This window comes from Melopsittacus undulatus, chromosome 9 (assembly GCF_012275295.1).
Source record: "Melopsittacus undulatus isolate bMelUnd1 chromosome 9, bMelUnd1.mat.Z, whole genome shotgun sequence".
Classification (NCBI taxonomy): domain Eukaryota; kingdom Metazoa; phylum Chordata; class Aves; order Psittaciformes; family Psittaculidae; genus Melopsittacus; species Melopsittacus undulatus.
Window position 1 is genome coordinate 40,700,853 of NC_047535.1, and position 19,171 is coordinate 40,720,023.

The following is a 19,171-nucleotide window of genomic DNA, read 5'->3' on the forward strand; positions in this document are numbered from 1 at the left end:
TTGCTGCAAGGGCCTATTTTTTTTTTCTCTTCCTATATTTTTTATTCTCTCCCCACCTTTCAAGGAGGATGGGGAAAAATGAGAGGAAATGCAGGGAAAACGTGCAGTTTTACCAATCCTGTTGTTTTTTCACACTGCTGTTTCTTATTTTATCTTGGTACCCTATGAGGTACCAGCCCCATCCTGACTGTCCTGGGTTCAGCAGCAGCAGTCATTTTTCTCCTTCTTAGTAACTGGTGCAGTGCTGTGGGTTTGACTTTCAGCCTGGGAACAGCGCTGATAACACCGATGGTTTTAGTTGCTGCTCAGTCATGTTTACTCTGACCAAGGACTTTGTGAGTCTCATGCTCTGCCAGAGAGGAGGGGAAGCTGGGAGGAAGCAGAGACAGACACCTGACCCAAACTAGCGAAAGAGGTATTCAATTCCATACCATAGCACGTCATGCCCAGTATATAAACTGGGGGCAGTTACCCAGAAGGGCTAGATCACTGCTCGGTTGGGCTGGGTATCAGTCGGCAGGTGGTGGGCGGTTGTATTCTCTTCCCTTGTCATTTCCCTTATCATTATCATTATCAGTATTGGTGGTAGCAGCAGTGGTTTGTGTTATACCTTAGTTACTGGACTGCTCTTGTCTCAACCCCTGGGAGTTACATTCCCTCATTTCTTCTCCCCATCCCTCTGAGAGCTGGGGGCAGTGAGCGAGCGGCTGCGTGGCTGAATGGCTGACTGGGTTTAAACCATGACACTGACACATTCTGCCTCCTTCCCAATCTGGCCCAAGATTACAGACCCTCCCTCTGCCTCTGTCTCTCTCTCAGTTCAGACTCAGGCAAGGAATGTTTATCCTTATTGAGAGGAGTTTTGCTTGAAAGAGTCCCCATTAAGTCAAAAGTTAATTTAATACAACTGAGAGCAACATCTGATCCCCAGAGTACAAAAGTCATTACCACAAGCCTGGTCAGTGGCAGCACTCCTTGGGACCTCAATGTATTTGAGCTGATCTATGTTTGCTTTGAATTTGCCTGCTGGACCCTTACCCCTATTGCTTTCTCCTGTAGCATCTGAGAAGCTTTTAAAATCATGGGTCAAATAGAAACCAAAGGAACTATCCCATCCCATCATTCTCCACCCTGTGTAACCAGCAGAACAACAGGATGCCATTAAGGCAGGGCTGGACATCCTCTGGGGTATGTCAGCTTTATGGTGGAGAAAGTTTCCAAGTTCCATGGGAAGAAAGCACTTCCTACACATGGGAAATACCAGCTGGAGCCAGGCATCCCCCCTATTGGGGTGTGTTGTCCTCTGAGGGAACTGAGTGGTTGTCTTGTTGCTGATGTCCCAGGCAGGATCTGGGTCACACAATAACTTGTCATTACTAAGCAAAACCCCACTCTCAAATCTGAGATCCCTCCTTTGTGCATTGTCCTTAGATCTGGACACAGCATCCTGGTTGAAGGCCATTCTGGCTTTTCCCTGTTTGTCTCCCAGCATGATGGGTTTCATGCTGGGTCCCCCCCATGTCCTTCCCTTCTGTAGGACATTAGAGAATCTCTTTCTCCCATCATTTCTCTGCAGGATCTTATTCCTCATCTTCACAGCATCTGAGCATCATCCACCTTACTCAGCACAATCAATGCAGAGATCTAGCATGTCCAATGCAATCCTCATGGGGAGAGGGCAGTGTCAGTGGCAGGGAATGCTGCCTTGGTGCTGGTTTATGTATGTACAGGCTCCTGCTGTCACCCCCTGCACCAGTGAGCACCTGAAGGGCTGAAGCTTTGAAGCCTCTGACTGAAGTCCTTGTCTTTGTGAAGATGAGGGGGAGAACTTTCTGGTTTGAAGTACAGAAAGCAAAGGTTGGTGCAATGCTATGAACGTAACCCAGTGGATGCAGAAGCCAATTTAGGTCCTAAGGATGCTGTTTGTGTACTTTCTCGTTAAGCTCAAGCATAGCTGGAGTTTTTGCTGCAAACCTCTGAATTTCAAGCTCAGAATGAGTCAGTCACAGAGTGCTGAAATATTTAAGAGCTTTTTTCACTCAGGAGCTGGATTTATTGACACCAAACAGGCTGTATCATTTTTCACCTCAGAAAACCCTGATGTTTGGTGTTGAGAGTGATGATGATGATTGTTTGAAATTAGGCTCTTTGCATTGATTGACCACATCTGCTCAGTTCCATCCTTCTTAAATCAGGCACAATCTTCCTTCCCCTTCAGGATTCGTCCTCAAAGGCTATTGCCTTCTAGCCCCATCGGGTGATGCTAATACATTTTAATAGGGATGTGGGAGCACACTCACCTCCTCAGTTTGCACCTTGAGTCAATCATCCAGGCCTGTGGCTTTGTGGTCCTACTGCTGGCAGATGGCTGGAGGAGGGAGGTGAGCTGGGACAGCCCATCCTGCATGCAAAGGGGCATGGCACAGCATGGTCTGCAGGTCCCAGGTTGTAAAGTACCTGTGCAGGGGTAGGATGGGTGGTCTCATAGCAAGTGACACATAGCAAAGTGTGTGCTTCTGCTTTGCTGTTCTGTTCAGAAGGGAAGGTGGGCACTCAACCCTTTCCTTCCCCCTCAAAGGAAATCACAGCAATCCTTTTTTACCCCCTCTTATCTCAATAAAACATAGTGCATAAACTCACATGACTGTCCTTACTGGTGTCTATTGCTCACAGGGGTGGAGTTTTGTGCTGGGAAATACAGGAGCACAAACTGAGCTCAGACCCTTATGGTTGCTGCTCAGACCTGCTGCAGCAATCGGAGGTACACACCATTTCTCTGCCAGAGGATGCAGCCCCCGAGGCAGAGATTTGGACAAGGTGTTTCTGCCTATGCTGTGATCCTCTCCCTTCCCCAGACACTGATTTAGCACCAGCCCCTACCCTGGCACCAGAAGTTAAGGCAGCAGCAACAGCAGCAAGTGCTCCTCCCAGGCAGAAGGACAGGAGATGGCTGCATTGGAAGCTCTGCCAGAGCAAAATGAGCCCCTTTCTGCATGTGGAGCTCAACTCACTGTCATGCTCTGGCCTTAGACCAGGGCTCTGACTTTGCAGTGCTCAAGAAGGTGCAAATTCAGCAGAGTATGGGGGGGCTGGCACATTTTCAGTGGGTGTTAATGAGTCTGATGGGTGTAAGCAAAGAGCTCAGGTGGCCATGTAGTTTTATCTGTTCAACCAGCTCTTTGGTAGGTAGGAGAACCATGAAAGCCTGGCCTGTAAACCCAGCAAAATCCCAGTTTCCCAGAGATTTCTGAACCTGGTCTCTGGATCTGATTATCCTTCAAATCAGACAGCACTTGTTTAAGTGACCCAGACTCCTACCACTGTTATAATGACTGCACTGATTCCACTGTTGGACAGAGGATTAAATCCTGCTCAGGTTTAAGGTCACCTCTTCTGCTGGACTGTGTGAAGCCATCTGGTCTTTGTGCCACTGACCTTTGTGAGCCCACATTAATTCACAGGGCCTGGTGAAAGAGCTCAGAACCCGCTTTCTGCAGAGCCATGAGTCACTGCTGGGAGCTGGATGGGTAATGAGAAAGCTGTTCAGATCGTTGTGAATTCCAGCTCTTCATGAATAAATCGCTGCTCGGGTCCAATCAGATTGTTGCCTGTGAAATTCCCTGCCTATTACTTTGATCCTGTTTGTCTGAATCTCTAATCTCCCCTGCACTGCCAGCCAGAGCACTGCCACAGCCCCAGTTACCAGCTATGGTTTGTGATTTGTGCCATCAACCCTCTCCACTCTTTCCTTTGCTTTTCCACTTGGGCATCTTTCTCCAAGGTCACCCTGTACATGAGCAAGCCCTGACACTGACTTATAATAAACCCATGGGGTTCAGCATCTCCAACCCACCCCATCTAATCCAGAGCTTCTCAGTGGTACACGTGCCTGGCTTGCACAACCTGAGCTACAGCCAGCCCTGTCAGTGACTGCAGGAGCACGTCTGCCAATGCACAGCACCAACAGCTCATGGCAATCACTGATGGATGCTGATTTGAGAGTGTGCTGGGTTCATCCTGGCTGGGTACCAGATGTCCATTGAAGCTGCTCTGTCAGCCCCCTCCTAAACTGGACAGGGGGGAGAAAATACAATGAAAGGAACATAGGTTGAGATAGGGATGGGGAGAGATCACTCCCCAGTTACTGTCATAGGCTTGACTGGGGGAAATGAGTTCAATTTATTAACAAGCAAATCAGAGTAGGGCAATATATAATATATATTTTCATAATATATATTATATATATACTATTTTATATTATAATATTTAATATTATTATAATATTAAAATATTATTATAATACATAATATGTATTATGTATATAATATATATTTAAAATATAAAATATAATATTAAAGAAACAAGCCCTAAACCTTTAAATCCTTCCCTCACCCCTCCCTTCTTCCCAGACTCTACCCTGGGGTCTGCAGAGCAGTTTCTCTCACCTATTCCATTGCATATAGCTCTGGCTGCAGTTACTAGGGGTTTTATTCCCCCTTCTTAACTATGTTATCCCAGAGGTGCTGCCACTGTTGCTTATGGCCTTTGCCAGTGGTGGGTTTGTCTTGGAGTCAGCTGGCATTTGCTTTATTGGCCATGGGGGAAGCTTCCAGCATCTTCTCTCAGAAGCCATCCCTGTAGCCCCCCTGCTACCAAACCTTGCCATGCAAAACCAATACAGAGGGGTTTCTGCATGCACCCCTCTGTCACCAGAGCCTCTGGGAGGGAAGTTATGCTTCCAGTGGCATGGGTAGGAGGGAGTTCAGGACAGAATGCTGGCAAAAGGAGCTTCCCACTACATACACTACAGCCCCATGCTGCATCTCATACCCAGAGCTAGGCAGGCAGAATCCCAGCCTGGTTTGGGTTGGAAGGGACCTTAAAGCTCATCCAGTTCCAACCCCTGCCACGGGCAGAGGTCACTTTCCACTAGAGCAGGGTGCTCTAAGCCCTCTCCAACCTGGCTTTAGGAAGGAATACATGCATCACACAGCACTTAGCCTTTCCCTCACCTGGAGCACAGTAGCACAGTCACCACAGTAGCACAGATGCCATCAACCTGCTCCAGTCTGATCTGCTGAACTTCACAGGGCCCTTTGGTACTCACAAAAGGACCCCAAACCCACCAGAGTTCCTTAATTCACCCTGGGAAGTGTTTTCCTTCTTGATCTATTGGTTTACTCTGCTATTTCCAAAGGTCTGTCAGGCAACCACAGAGGATTTCCACTAAAGGTTTCCATGTGGCCAGTCATGTGGCATGCAGAAAGAATAGCAAATAGTTGAACTGGATGAGGATGTCAGCCCTTTGAGCTGGCCTCTCCATCCTTATCAACAGCATCCCTAAGGATGGGAGATGCTTTCCAACCAAAAGGCTCCCTGCCAGTGGACATTCAGTGTGGGAAATCCCATTTGGCATCCTCCTGCCTCAGGAGCCTCTTGCTTTGCTTTCCCCCTCCCCTGAAGTGTGACACTGGTGGGAAGTGGGATACACACTTCCCTTGGCTGCATGACTGCAACGCATTGGTTTGGATGGGAAAAGCTGTCAGGGATACGGATGGGAGATCAGAAGTCAGGGTCCCTGTGGGAATGACCGGTGACCTCTGTTATTGGAACAGACATAAATGCAAGTGGCCTTGATTGCATCATTTATAATTAAGCAACAACATTGACATGAAAATAAATAATAGGAATGGGTCTGAAAGGGATGGGGAAAGCTGAGTTATTCAGGGCTGAGCATGCTGCTTCCCTTCTCATGTGCCCCTCTGTAACTGTATAGCTCTGAAGAAGATAGCCCAGAGCCAAAGGTTACCATATCCCATATTCTTCCTCCTGTCTTGTCTGATCTTTGTCTCGGTAAGAATAGCTGCTGGGCTACTATTTGGGGATTTTGACCTACAATTTCCTTCCAAAACTGAATGACTGGATGTTAGCGAAGGGCTGAGGTGTCACAGCAAAGAATCTCATCATGCACAGTGCACTTATCCGGAGATGGAGTTTAAAGGTGATTAAAGCATCTCAAATTCCTTCCCTGCCTCTAATGCCTCTCTGTGTGTTTCTGATACTAGGGTTGCTCATATAACCTTTGCCATCTGCAGCGTGGACACCGAGGAGAGTCTGTATCTCAGACTCCATGTGAACAGACTTTCAGATCCCAGACCAAAGGACACCCGCTGTGCTTCCTAAGGGAGCTGGGATGCACCTACCCTTAGATCTCTCCAGTCTTCCCAGGATCTATGAAAACAGGTGAAGGAGAAACATTTACCAGGCTTTGAAGTATGTGGAGCAAACCACAGCAGTGCCCCTTGTATGCATAGAGTGTAGCTGAAACCAGTTGCATCCTGGGTGAATGCTTTCAAAGCAGCAACAGATTTGGAGCAGAGGGGATGTGTCCTTAGGCAGTGTATCAACAGCCACAGGTTATCCAATGTCCTTTGATACTGTGGCTGAGCATCAGTGTGCCAAGCTCTTCTAGCAAGAGCTTCTTATAGATGGTGATGCTGGGATCAGGCGAGCTGGCAAAGCTGGTGTGTGCTCAGCACAACTTTGCATCCCCTTCTCCCTATAGATTCTGCCATCATGTGAAGTACCCGCAGTGGCACTGCAGGCCAGGCCACCTGTGTCTGGGCAGTTACCTCCAAGCTCAGATGAGGTTTGGCCACACAATTGGGGTGGGAGGGGTGAGGGAAACGTGGCTTCCACCACGGTATGAAAAGGAATTGCATGGAATGAGCATCTCCTTTGGAAGTCCCCTGTGTGTAACTGAGTGATTTACCCTCTGCTGTGACCTCAGAGCAAGCATCTTGCTGACACTGGCATCTATGTGAGGATTGAAACAAGAAACCTTGCAAAGGGAAACCAATGCACTTCAATCCACAGTCAGCTCCAGTAAGCATTGCTCGGTGTGGAAGAGGACTTTAGCATCACTTTGCGTTGCATTGCCACTTGTGCCTGAAGTTACTGGGCTGGAAATACTCTTTGAAAGCAAATGCACTGTCTGCCTCTTCCATGCATGTGTTTCCTCCCACATGGCATGACCAGTTTCCCACTCCTTGTCTTGGCTCTGTTCTGCAGAACTCCTGCCAGAGGCTGACCCAGCCGAAATCTCTGTTTCCAGCTCTGCTGAGTGAATCACAGCACTTCAGCTTTTCTGTTGCTGCAGCTTTGTCAGGAGCAGAATCCTTCTCCTTGTTTGTTTAAAACCTCACTAAGTGCAGAAGTGATGGACAGTGACCCATGAAGTTCAAAGCAGCAGCACTTCCTGGAGGATGTTTCACTTGTGGCAGTCAGTGGTTACCCTGACTGATGTTCAGAACAGGAGTTTGACTGCCTTCCATGTAGGAAATGTGCACATTGCCAGCTCCTCATCTTGCTTACATCTATATCAACCTGCTAAAAATACCATTGGCTGCAGCAACAGCGCAGGATGTGGGCCAAATGCCGTTCATTGCACCTGATCGTTCCTGCTTCCAACACAGTGAACAACCCCTGCTTCAAACCCCTGCCTTCTCATTCTCCTCTCCTCTTTTGGCAGCCTGTGTGGATGAAACAAGGAAGTTTCCTGCTAAGCTTTTTGCTTCCTTTCCTCTAACCTTATGCAGCTTCTGGAAGGCTGGTTCAGGCTTTCTACAGTGCACTGCTATTCCCCTAAGATCTACAAGTGGAATGGTCATGTCAGGATGACATTTCTCACTCTGAGAATGAAATAAGCAGTATTCCATGTTCTTTATATGGTGAGCAGAGCCTCTGGTGCCTGGCCTGCGGTTAATTCCAGGGTTAACCAAGTCATGGAAAAGATATTCTGGGACAATGCAGAAGATTCCTCACTTGGATGGGATGAGCAATCTTTCTGTTGTAAATACAGTGTCACGGGGCAGACAAACAGCTCTCTCTGTCTCTGTCGCTCTGTTCTGCTGTGGGTCAGCAGCACAATGTTGATCAGTGCAGTGATGGAGCAGCAACCCACCTCTTTGTGACCAGAGTGGTGTTGGCAGTCTCTGGCCCAGTATGGAGCACATGGAACTCCAGTGAGCCCCCGTGCCCTAGAGGCAGTCACTGAGGCTTGACATGAGCCATCCACAAGTGGCACTGATGCCTCCATCCCACTGTGTGTGATGCGCATCTCTTTTCCCAAGTGACAGGCCCTTTGGGAAGACTGGCTGCCCTTATAAAAGCTGGTTTTAGTGACAGAGGTACTCCCTTCTGCCCACCTCTACCCTCCGGAGTCCACTTACCAGCTTCCCAACTTTCCCCCTTGCTGGGCTGGTCTGATTTCTCCTGATTCCTGCTCCTCCTCATCCCTCCCCACTTCCCTCCACGGCTGCTCCATCCTCAAGGAAGCGCAGTGCTCATTCACACCCAGCCTCGCAGCCTGCAAGACTTTCTGCAAGTTGCAGGGATGACTTTTCCTTGTTATTTATTCCTCAAGTCAGCTCATGTCACATTCAGGAGCGACGTTGCCTATTGCCTCTCACAGCCAGCATCTACCTTTTGCTTAGAGCCTATGTACAGCCAGGGAGCGGTGATGGGTGTGCGCACAGCACTGCTAAATTAGCTGGTGCCTGAATGGCGTTGACAACCTCTTGTTACTGCTCACATTGCTTTCCACTTGTGCAGTCCATCACGTTAATGGGGGGAGGAGCCACACTGAACCTTCTGGCTCCAGATTCAGAGTCACTAGCCCCTTCTTTACACCTTCAAGAAGTGCAAAATGTGCACTTGGGAAGCTCAGGAATGCCTCAAGGTCTGTGTGTCTGGTGTGGGTAAGTAGCATTCAGCATTACACCATTGAATACTGGATGCTATAGCCAAGAAGCACGTAGGAGTGCTTGCAGGAGGTGCTTACCCACCTCCAAGGAGGGAGGAGGAGAAGAAATCTTGTGACTGTCTTATAGCTACATCTGGAGCAGTTCCTATAAGCCCCATTTGGAGGGTTTATGAGCCCGGAGTTCCACAGGGGCATAAAATCACAGACTGGTTTGTGTTGGAAGGGACCTTAAAACTCATCCAGTTCCAACCTCTGCCATGGGCAGAGACCCCTTCCACTGCAGCAGCTTGCTCCAATCCCCTGTGTCCAACCTGGCCTTGAACACTGCCAGGGATGAGGCAGCCACAGCTTCTCTGGGCACCCTGTGCCAGCGCCTCAGCACCCTCACAGATGCTGAACTAACGTAGCTTGAAGCTTGTAGCTTGACTTTGGTCTTAAGGGTCTGTATGTCCATATGAACCCAAACACAACTGCTGTCCCCTATGGGCATCTCTTCTGAGTGCAGTAGAAGGGGAGAATCCCCTCCCTTGACCTGCTGGTCATGCTGTGGGGATGCAGCCCAACAGTAGCCTTTGAGCAAAGGGTACATAAAGGGGGAGGAAAAGCAAGAGGAGGAGTAAACCCACTCAGAATTGTGTAGTTTTGCATCCCGATGGCCTCAGGGGCTTGTGTGCACCGCTAAGCTCCGGGCACCCAGCACAGCTACCCCACACTGTGCACACTGGGGGTAAAATCCTATTGCAGATCTAGAACGTGCCTCATAGAGCTGCTGCTTTCCCAAATGCCTCCTTTGGAACTGGCCTTGTAATCTGGTAGGAGTTGATCCTTTATATCACTTCTTTCAAATTGCCTTCTGCTCATCAGCTGTTCCTTAAGAGATGAACAGCCCCATCTCCATGGCCTATCCTGACCTGCTGGTGGCTCTGAGGAGCTGCCAAGCGGAGGGCTCTTTTCTTAGGGATTGGGGGGGGGGGATGATAGCTTTAGGTTTCCAAGTGCTTCCTGAACTTGTAGGATGAAAGGCACTGGAGCAATGTGAAATATTAGTGGTATTTTAAGCACACGTGTGGGTGTGTAGACACAATTAATTTTCCTTTTTATAGGCCTACATGGAATATCTCCATCTCTGAGGAAGACGCCTCTATCGATGGAGCGTTGGCATCCCAGAGGAGGGCACCGCTCTGCTCATGGTAACAGCAAATGCCATGGAAATTAACAGCACAGGAATTCTGCTGTGGTCAGACTGTGTCAGCTCCATAAATCCTGGGAGGTGTGAGAGACAACAGGCTCGGAATCCCTCCGTCCTTCCCACCCTGAAACACTTCATTCCTCCGTGTTAAACGGTAGCAGTGGGAAGGGATTTTTGTCATGGTAGTCCCCCAGGATCAGAGAGGAGCTGATGCCACTTGGAAATAGGATTAAACAGCACAGGGGCTGCGAGCCTGCATTCACACAGGCAGAGCTCTCTGGCTGGGTATTGTTATTGACACACTGCACCTTAATGGCTATAATGTCAATGGGCACTTTGGGACCTTTACTCGTGGATTATTAATGCATTAGGCTGCAGGTTTGATGGGTTATTGTGTTAAGAGTGGAGGGAGTGGATGCCTGCGGTGTATGGGCAGCCTAAGGATCTTCTTTAATCAGGGCTGTGGTGTACATTGAGAGCTGCACTGTAGATGTCTCGTTTACTGCTCTGTCGTGCCTGCTCTCAGCAAGGGGGATCTCACTGCGGCTTAGAGGACAGCATGGAAAAAATGACACCATCAGAGAGGAAAAGGGATGGTCCAGAGGAAGGAAGCGATGGTCCTGTCCGTGGCTAGGGAAAGGCACATTGCTGTCCTGGCCTGGGGGAGGGGATTGTTTCCTGGCGCTGGCCACTGATACCCTGCAACATGAAGATTAATTGGCTCTTTATGTTATTGTTAGCAACTGCAGGTGCTGCTTTTCTATGTATAAATGTGCTGCTCTCCTCGCCAAGGGCTCAGCCCAGCACCAGTCCTCCTCTGGGACTGCAGGGAGAGCGACTTTCTCACACTGCTTCTCTGCCTGAGAGCAAATGTCACAGCCCAGGCCTGGACACAAGTGGAGGGGTGTCCCCAAAGCCTTTGAAGGTGACGGGAACTGCAGGTGCCCAGTGCTGCTCAAGGGCCAGATCCTGCCCCTTTCAAAGGGCCTTTTGGAGCTCGCCGTGATTTGCAGGGGAAAGTGATGCAGGTGTAACCATGCTCTGGCTGATCTTCCCTAGGTAAATAGGATATGTATGTTTGCCAAAGCCTATTTGACAAGACAGGGTGGTTAACTCTGCAGATGAAGTGGAAAGGGCAGAATAACATGTTCAGATGCTGTGTGAAGCACTGACTGCTGTGCTGGTGGAGCAGGGGAAGAAGGGGGATCCTGAGAGCAGCAGGGCAGGAGCAGAGAGGATGTGCAGGACATTGCACAGCTGGAAGTGTCCTCTCTGGTGTTTTAACAGGTCAGGCTGTGAAGGGCTCTTAACAGCAGCTCTGGGTTCATTTCTGGCAGCAATTGCCATCTTCCTTGTAATCACCACTGCTCCATTACGTGGAGACCTGGAGAAATTAGCCTGAAACCAAACTAGCTATTGGGTGATAGAAACAATAATCAGGCAGCAATGGAAACAAAACCCATATCACAGCCTTTCCTTCTAGCTCTAATGTATGGGCTGCAATGGCACGAAGACAGGGAGGAACCTGAACCCACGGGGTTTGCTGCCTCTCCATAACTCTAGAGGGCAAGAGATGCCATTGATCGAGAAGGGAAGTTTCTGACATGCAAACTTCTGTCCCTGCACTTCAGGCCCATGTCTTTCATTTTCTCCACTCCTCCTTCTCCCAGCTTCCTATCTGAAGGAGGCAAAGAAACCCCTGCATATCCTGACAATGCTGACTGCAGTTTGACTTTTCATCATGTCATATCTGGGCCATGGGAAGGCCCCTGCTTTTATTGTGTGACGACACGGAAATTACCGAGTAATTACAGGATTATGCAGCACCTTGTAAATTAAATGTTACCTCTTTACCTTTTATAGAACAAAAAAATAACCATGTAATTACCTAGTGAATTAAGCTGTTAAGGTCTCCTGGTAATTATACATGGAGTCAAGAGCGCCGAGTTCTGCTGGTGGTTACAAGTAAAGAATTATCTTCCATTTTCAAACATATGTTGCCGTTGGATCCTCAAGCCTGCACATTTCCATTTTAATAACACTATGGCCTGCCCAAATGAGAAGAGGCATATGTCTCCCATCTGAGTGTGCAAATAGAGTGAACATGTATATATAAAATAGATTGGACATATGCAAAACTGACCCTGGTTCAGACCAGAAAAATGGGATACCAGCAGAGGTAAAACGTGATCAGTTGGATGATAACGTTTAGAATGATGTTTGCTTTCCCAGCACTGGAAACTTGTTTTCAATGTGCTGCTATTCTTAATGTACACGTGATTGTGTTTTGAAAGCAGACAATGAAACCACCTATCAGGGAGCTCTGTTCCCCAAGGGAAGCTCAGGACTTGCTGTGTGTAGCTGGCTTTTACCATGTATCCTAAAAGAAGAGATGACTCTGCTGTCAGGAGACCCCCAAACCAAACACATTGGTGATGTGAGCTTGGTGGATGCTCCTGGCTCAGGTGGGGAGGTTTTCCCATTGGCTTTTGCTACTAATAGCACAGAGCTCTCAGGTGTGCTGGTCTGGACCACCCCTTCCAGAGGCAGTCAAGGAGAGGCATAGCACCAAGGAGCTTCAAAAGGAGAAGGGTTAGAGAAGAACAAGCCTTACTACAAGGCAGCAAATGCTTGTTCCTGTCAAAGTAGCTGCACGGAACATGTTTCCCTGCCAGGGATTTGGGTCACTGCAGTGGTCATTGAATGTGGAAAGAGCAGAGCAGAGACCATCCAGCCTGCTCTGACCACACCAGAGGGGAGAGCTCCAAGACACCAAGCAAGCAAGAGGGGGAGGCCATCGGATCAGTGACTGCAGGTGCTAAGGTGGTCAGTTTTTTACTGGACATGAGGATCATTGGCACATGGGAATTGCCTCTTTTGTTCTATATAACCTGTGTCCTTAGCTGGCTAAAAGTGTCCTTTTGTGATGTAAGATTTATGGGGGGGAGGAGGGGTTAATTGTTCTGCATAACTCTCTTCCTGTGTAAGTTTTAACACAAGCAGTCCAAAGTTTCGGGTTTTCTTGTCCTTTCTTCAATTCTCCTATTTTCACGTTTTTTAGGGACACATTTCCAAGAACTCTCAATGAACTTTAATGATGAAATAATAACTGGCATCAATGTCCTTTCAGATTGATAACAAGCATTTTTGTAGGTCCTAATCCCAGATTCTTTGGCTTCATAGTTTTAGATTCCTATAGCTGAAAAATGGGGTGTTACAATATGGCCAACACTATCTGAGAGGTATGGGATGTTCACCTTTCAGTGTTGGGCATGTGTGTGTTTACTGGCTGTAACTTACTGGTGTTATGTGCATTTACTGGCTAGTTTTATAACTTGCTTTGAAATACGTAGCATGTTATATATAGAGATATCCACTTCATTAATCATGGGAGAAAACAGAGGACCAGGACAGGAAGGTGGGCTTTTCTTTGCATGAAGCTTAACGCTGGCATTTTACCTCTGTTTCTGCACTATCACAGACCCATTTCCCCCTACAAGTCATACCCAGCCCAAACAGGAATTGCTGCAGGTACAAAATGAATTGAAGTAAATTATCTTCTCATCTCTTTATTTTGCATTTTCCCCTCTTTGGTTTCAACCTGATCAGCAGTTCTCTGTCATGCTGTGGTTTGTAGTGTTTAAATCCTGCTGTAATGCTGCATGCTGAACATGCATTCACTTCAAAGAGTCATTTAGATCCCCTGGGAAGCAGGTAGTCTTTGCTGTAGAGGTGCAGGGGTGTTTTGGTGCAGAATTGCTTTTCTAGGTGTGTTTATTGCAGGATTCCTCCCCACCCCCCCTTATGTCCATCAGTTTTACCACTTTGTAGCTGCAGTCTGGTGAATATTAAAAAGCACCATTTGGGATTGGATCAGAAAATAAAGGGGGGGGGAAGAAGTCACGCTCCATCTCATTCCTAGTCTCTTGCGTAACATCCCTTCATCCTGACACAGATTACTGCTAGCATTGTGCTTGCCCAGTTCCTCTGCCTTAATAGCCTTACGTCTCATTCCAAGTGAGATCAAAGAGAGGAAAGTACCAAAGGGCTTACATTCAATTAACAGGAAAGGGGCAGGCGTTGTATGTGCTCAGCAGAAGCTCTGATTGCAACAAACTGCTGACTGCATATCATGTACTATCACTATCAGCATGTGTAACACCAGCCCTTTCCCTGCCAAGCTGAAAGGTGGTCTGGAGAGGCAAATGGCATCTTTTGTGCTCCTCCTGGCTGTGCTGGGATGGAGGGGCCCATGTCCTTTCACAGGGATGCTCTGCAGGAGGAGGGGGCTCTACCTCCTGCCCTATGTGGGGCTTTAATTAGAGCTGCAGATGGGAAACTCTCTGTCAGCCCTTGACCGATGGATGGACAACTTGAATTTTTAATGCTGAGTGATTTCCCACTGCTCTCCACATGGATCTCGGGGTCGGAGGCTTAGCCTGTGGCAGTCAGAAGTCCCAGGGCAAAAGCTGAGACTTTGGGCCCTTTCTGTATATTCAGTGTATTACAATGAGATAAAGCCCCTCTCATTCTCACAGAATAAACTCTCTGCTTTTCCCTCCTCCAGGTGTTTGTGACATTAGGAAAAGCTGGGTGTCTCGGGGGTAGCTTGTGATTAGGATGCATCTGGGCCAGTCTCTGCCATGGGAGGCAGGATCCTGAGAAGATGAGTGTGGCAGTCTGGTTTTACCATTTTCTCATTTCTCCTTGGGAAAAGCAGGAAGGAAAGGTACAAAAGTAGGAATTAGATCAGAATATGGGGGGGGGGGGGGGGGGGGGGTAAAGAATTTACAGCCTAAAAATAGTAGGGCATGGACTCAAGGATTTTACCTTGAAGTGAGAGCAGATCCCATCCACTACACACTCGGTGCTCATTGCTGTTAATTACAGTTATGTCACATCCTCGTATTTCCCAGGGTTCTGTGTATGAAGTTTGGGAAGGACTCAAGTTCCTGGCTTTGAATTACTGCTGGAATTCTCTTTTAGCATTATATTTCAGAGCTCAGAAACAGCCTGGATCACTGTTTGTATGAAACCCTGTATTAAACCCCTCAGCTGATTGTTGAGATAACCCGCAGCCAGAGCTGTCTGAATTGAGGTGACCTGGTTACATCTGTGTACATCACTTTACTTCTAATGCAAACCTTGCCGAGCAGGAAGTTCCTGCCACACACATACAGAACCAAATCTGTTCCTAGGGATTCAGTACCTGCTGTTGCCGGGAATGGTATCATCTCCTTTAACCTAGTAATGCTCTCTGCATGACTGTGGGAGATGACCACTCCACATGTTGCTCACAGGTTAACAGCGCTATAAAGAGCACAGCTGGTCAGTGGAATCAGAGAGCATTGGAAAGGTCGGAGCATGGGAGTGCTGCAGAGGCTTCCCTGTAAATGAGAGTAGCCTGTGACCTTCACTTAACCCATACTTTAAATGATTGCAAATTAAGTTGGGCGACTTAGCCTGAGCTCTAAAACCCTAAATGAATTGAAAGATGGAACTACATCAAACAGCTTTCCATCAGTGTCGGGCAGTGTTCTCTGGCACGCGTATTCCAGATAGACATTGCTTTCTGTGAGCCTTACTCACCCACTGAGCTATATTCAAATAAAGCCCATTAACTTCACCGGTGCTGAATGACATACATGCATTTGTACCCTAATGCAGTCATCCCCTTGAACACAGGCTTATCCAACTGGAGATCTTTTCTATGAGGTTTTTTAATCTTCTTGGCTTATACAGGACTTACAGGTATAATATATGGCGTTTGCATAGCAGTCAGAGCCAAGGGCTTCGGCGCTGTAAATCCATCACCTGCTTTCCATCAGCCAATTGTCTGCACACTGATACTCATGTCAAAGCTTCCTTTGGCTTCAGAAGTCATTTTTCACTTCATCCAGTCTCCGGGGGTCTAGGGACCAAATGCCCACCAGCAATTAAATATAATGATAAAGCAGAAGAGCTCTGTAGCAAAGCATCCCGGCACACTCCTCATCTCGGGGCTTCTCAATCTCCTCCATATGGTGACAATAGAGCAAGAGCAGAGGTGAGGATCAGTGGTCTTCAGGGAGATCTGGTGCATGGGGCTCTCTGTGCCCAGGAGCAGCAGAGCCAGTGGCACATCCTCCATCCTTCCTAATAATGAATGGCGTTTAGTCTATTCATGCAACGAGAGGAGTCCTGCCCAATGCATGGGCTTGCACAACACTCTCAGCTGTTCTTACTGGTGTTCTTTGATGTGGCCTTTATTTCTTTCATTCCCTGCATACCTGCCTGGCCCTTTCTCATTTCACAGCAACAAATGTGAAAGCAAACCCATTGCCTGAGCTGCAAACCCAAAAATTCCCTTTTCTCCCAGCCCCAAACAGAACCTGAAGCAAAAAGACACCTTCACAGAAACACCCCCCAAGTTCTTCAATCAGTAAGAACACAATTTTTCATGAGTTTAGCTGCCATTGAGGCAGGGCAGTGGTGCTGTGGAAATGGTGTGTGTCCTGTGAGCAACCCACATTTATTCAGTGCCATGGTCAAGAAATGGCTGCTCAGTACCTGATATACTGGCCAAGAGGATACTCTACTTTCTGAATTCCCATGGAGATGGTCTGATTTCCATAGCAACTGGATTCTCTCTCTTGCCTTTCCCTTTAACAGGTAGAAACACACTTACATCCTGAACATGCTGGATTGTTCCAAGTATTATTGTGGGTTTGGGTGCCAGTGCACTCTCTGGACAATGTGTTCAAATACAGGCACCTTAATTATCATTTAATCCACCTTTAGAATCGGTGGTGACATTGTCTTCCATCCGCTCTTAAGATGCGTTGTGATGAGAGCTTGCTTTCTCCTCTTGTTCTTTATCATTGTTTCAACTGTATATTGGACAACCTGCAATGCAGGGTGATGGCTGTTGACAAAAGCTCTTGGGAGAAAGAGAACATCGATAACAGCAGCTACCAGCAATATCCACAATGCATGGGATGTATTTCTAGAGAGAGGGCTTGGTTCAATCTCTGATTGAATCCCAGAGATGGATTAACAATTCGTGCTATAATTCAGCGTGTCAGAGAGGAGATCATGTCAGCAGTAAGTATATACATTATTTGTCACCTCTTTGTTGAGGCTTTTAATGGTTTCAGGTTTTGATTTTAGATGCTAACTTGAAGTGTCCTCTTCAGGTCTGTCCTTCCTCAAGTACATCTCACTGCTTCTCCTCTGCAGACTGAAAGGAGTACAAAGGGAGATGGTTTAACTGGGGAGTTTCTTACAGCCATTGTGAAGGGATTCCTAAGGAATAACATGTGGGAGCCCTGCAAACCATCTCCTCAGGGATCTGCTGAGGATGCAGACAGGACAAGGAGTCATGGGAATAGGCTTTTGGATAGTAGTAATGTCTCACATCAGTCTGATTCCTTAAGGAAGGGGGTGCCATTGGCATTGTGAGCTGGGAATTACAGGATATGAAAGATCAGGGCCTATACTGAAATTCCAGCATTTTTGTAGGTCCCTCGAGGGCACCAGGTTTATGGCAGTCTGGGATGCCTCAGTGATGGTACAAAAGCTTCTGCATTGCAATGGGTGATTGCACAAAGGGCAAGCAGGAGGAGGTGACAAATGCAGATCCTGTGTCCATCAGGATGGCTGAAGTTTGTGACTGGTATTCCTGGCAAGTGAAGCCAGTTGGGAATCCAGGAAGAAAAGCAAAGCCCACGAGGGACACATCAAATAAGCGCTGCTGTCAGAGGTGCTTCTTCTTCAGCCTCATATCGCAGGAATGCGGTGCCTGCACCAAGGATGAATTCCAGATACCCCTTTCACACAGCAGCCTGGCCATGCTTCAGTGCCAACTCTCCCTTAAGCATGCATTGCCCTGAATTGGCAATTAAATAGTGAGCTGTGGCAGCCCTGGATGCCGTAAGAGCATCCCGAGGTGCCCATTCACTGACCTCCTCTATGTTCTGAACTGTGTGAGTTTACACCCGAAATCAGCCTAAAGGATTGGCAGGTTCTTCTGTGTCCCCAGTTCTGACCTTACATCAGAGCTTACATTGGAAACCTCGCCACAATCTGTGGGCTGACATCCATCCTCCCCTCAGCTCCTGCAGGGCCAGGTAGGTGCCTGTCACCTCCCTTGTATTTTGCAGCCCCACTTGCACACAGATCCTTATTCAGCTGTACACACAAAGGGTTTCCCTGGCTCCCTGCTAGGAAAACATCCCTCTCTCTTTCCCTCACCTCCTTCCCTTCCTCTCCCCTCCCCAGCTGATGCTGAAAGCCATGGAGGGAAGCATAGCAAATTGAAATAAATGAGAGCAGAGGAAGAAAGGGGGAGGCAAGGATCGAGCTCCTGGTCCCTCTCCCGTCATCTGCCTTGGGGGCTGCAAGGATAGAAGGGGAGGGTGATTGATGATGAGGCCAGAGCTGGAGCAGAGCCTGGTCCTTGGTGGTGGCAGGAGCTTCATTGCCTGGAACCTTCAGAGCACTTAGTGCTGCCCCCGTGTCTGCCATGGGGAAAGGGATTGCAAAGACAGGGTGCAGGGCTTGGTGCTGGCACTGCAGCATCCCTTGAGCACGCCAGGAGCAAACCTAACCGGTCCCATGGGCTTCTTGGAGCCATGCCCAATAGAGGGCACTGATTTGTCAACAAATCTCAGAGGAAAGCAGCGTTTGGATAAGGAAAAGAGACGGGAAGGGCCCGGGCGTCCTCCTGCATTTTCTGTAGGAGGATTCCTTCGGAGCTAATGATGGACTGCTGCTTTTTCCACTTCCCCTGCCTCTCTTGAGAACGCAAACATCACTGGGAGGTGGGAGAAGTGGCTTCCCCTTCGCGTTCCCTGCAGGAGCAGATGGCCCCACAGATGATCCCTCCTTGCTTCCCTCTGTCGGTAGGAGATACGTAGCCTTGCTCCGAGAATATCATTCCTTGGCAAAGATGTCCCTGAGAAATAGCAGGGAGATTCCCTGTGCTGTGCTTTCATGCTTCTCCATCCTCTTTTCTTTATTACCTTCATTCAACTGGTAATGGCAAGGTGCAGAGCTGCAGATGTGTTTAGTTGCTTTGAAGACACGTGCGGTGCTTAGGCGATGCTGCCAATAGCCTGATCTCAGGGAAATCCCATAGGAATGACTGAAAACTCATGTCCTTCACCCGAGGGGCAGAACCCACCTTGCTTGAGGGCAGACCAGGGATGGAAACCCAGATTCATTATGGGACAGTGGTG

The 19,171-nt window shown here is 48.1% G+C and overlaps 1 long non-coding RNA gene across 1 annotated transcript in view; it reads left to right on the forward strand.

Moving 5' to 3' along the window:
- The first annotated feature begins 8,691 nt into the window (after positions 1-8,691).
- The window catches only part of LOC115945339 (uncharacterized), a 33,842-nt gene continuing 23,362 nt past the window's right edge, over positions 8,692-19,171 (forward strand). The window contains exons 1-2 of the long non-coding RNA XR_004079696.2: positions 8,692-8,759; positions 9,868-9,954. This is a non-coding gene — a long non-coding RNA (uncharacterized lncRNA). The remainder of the gene's footprint in view (positions 8,760-9,867; positions 9,955-19,171) is intronic.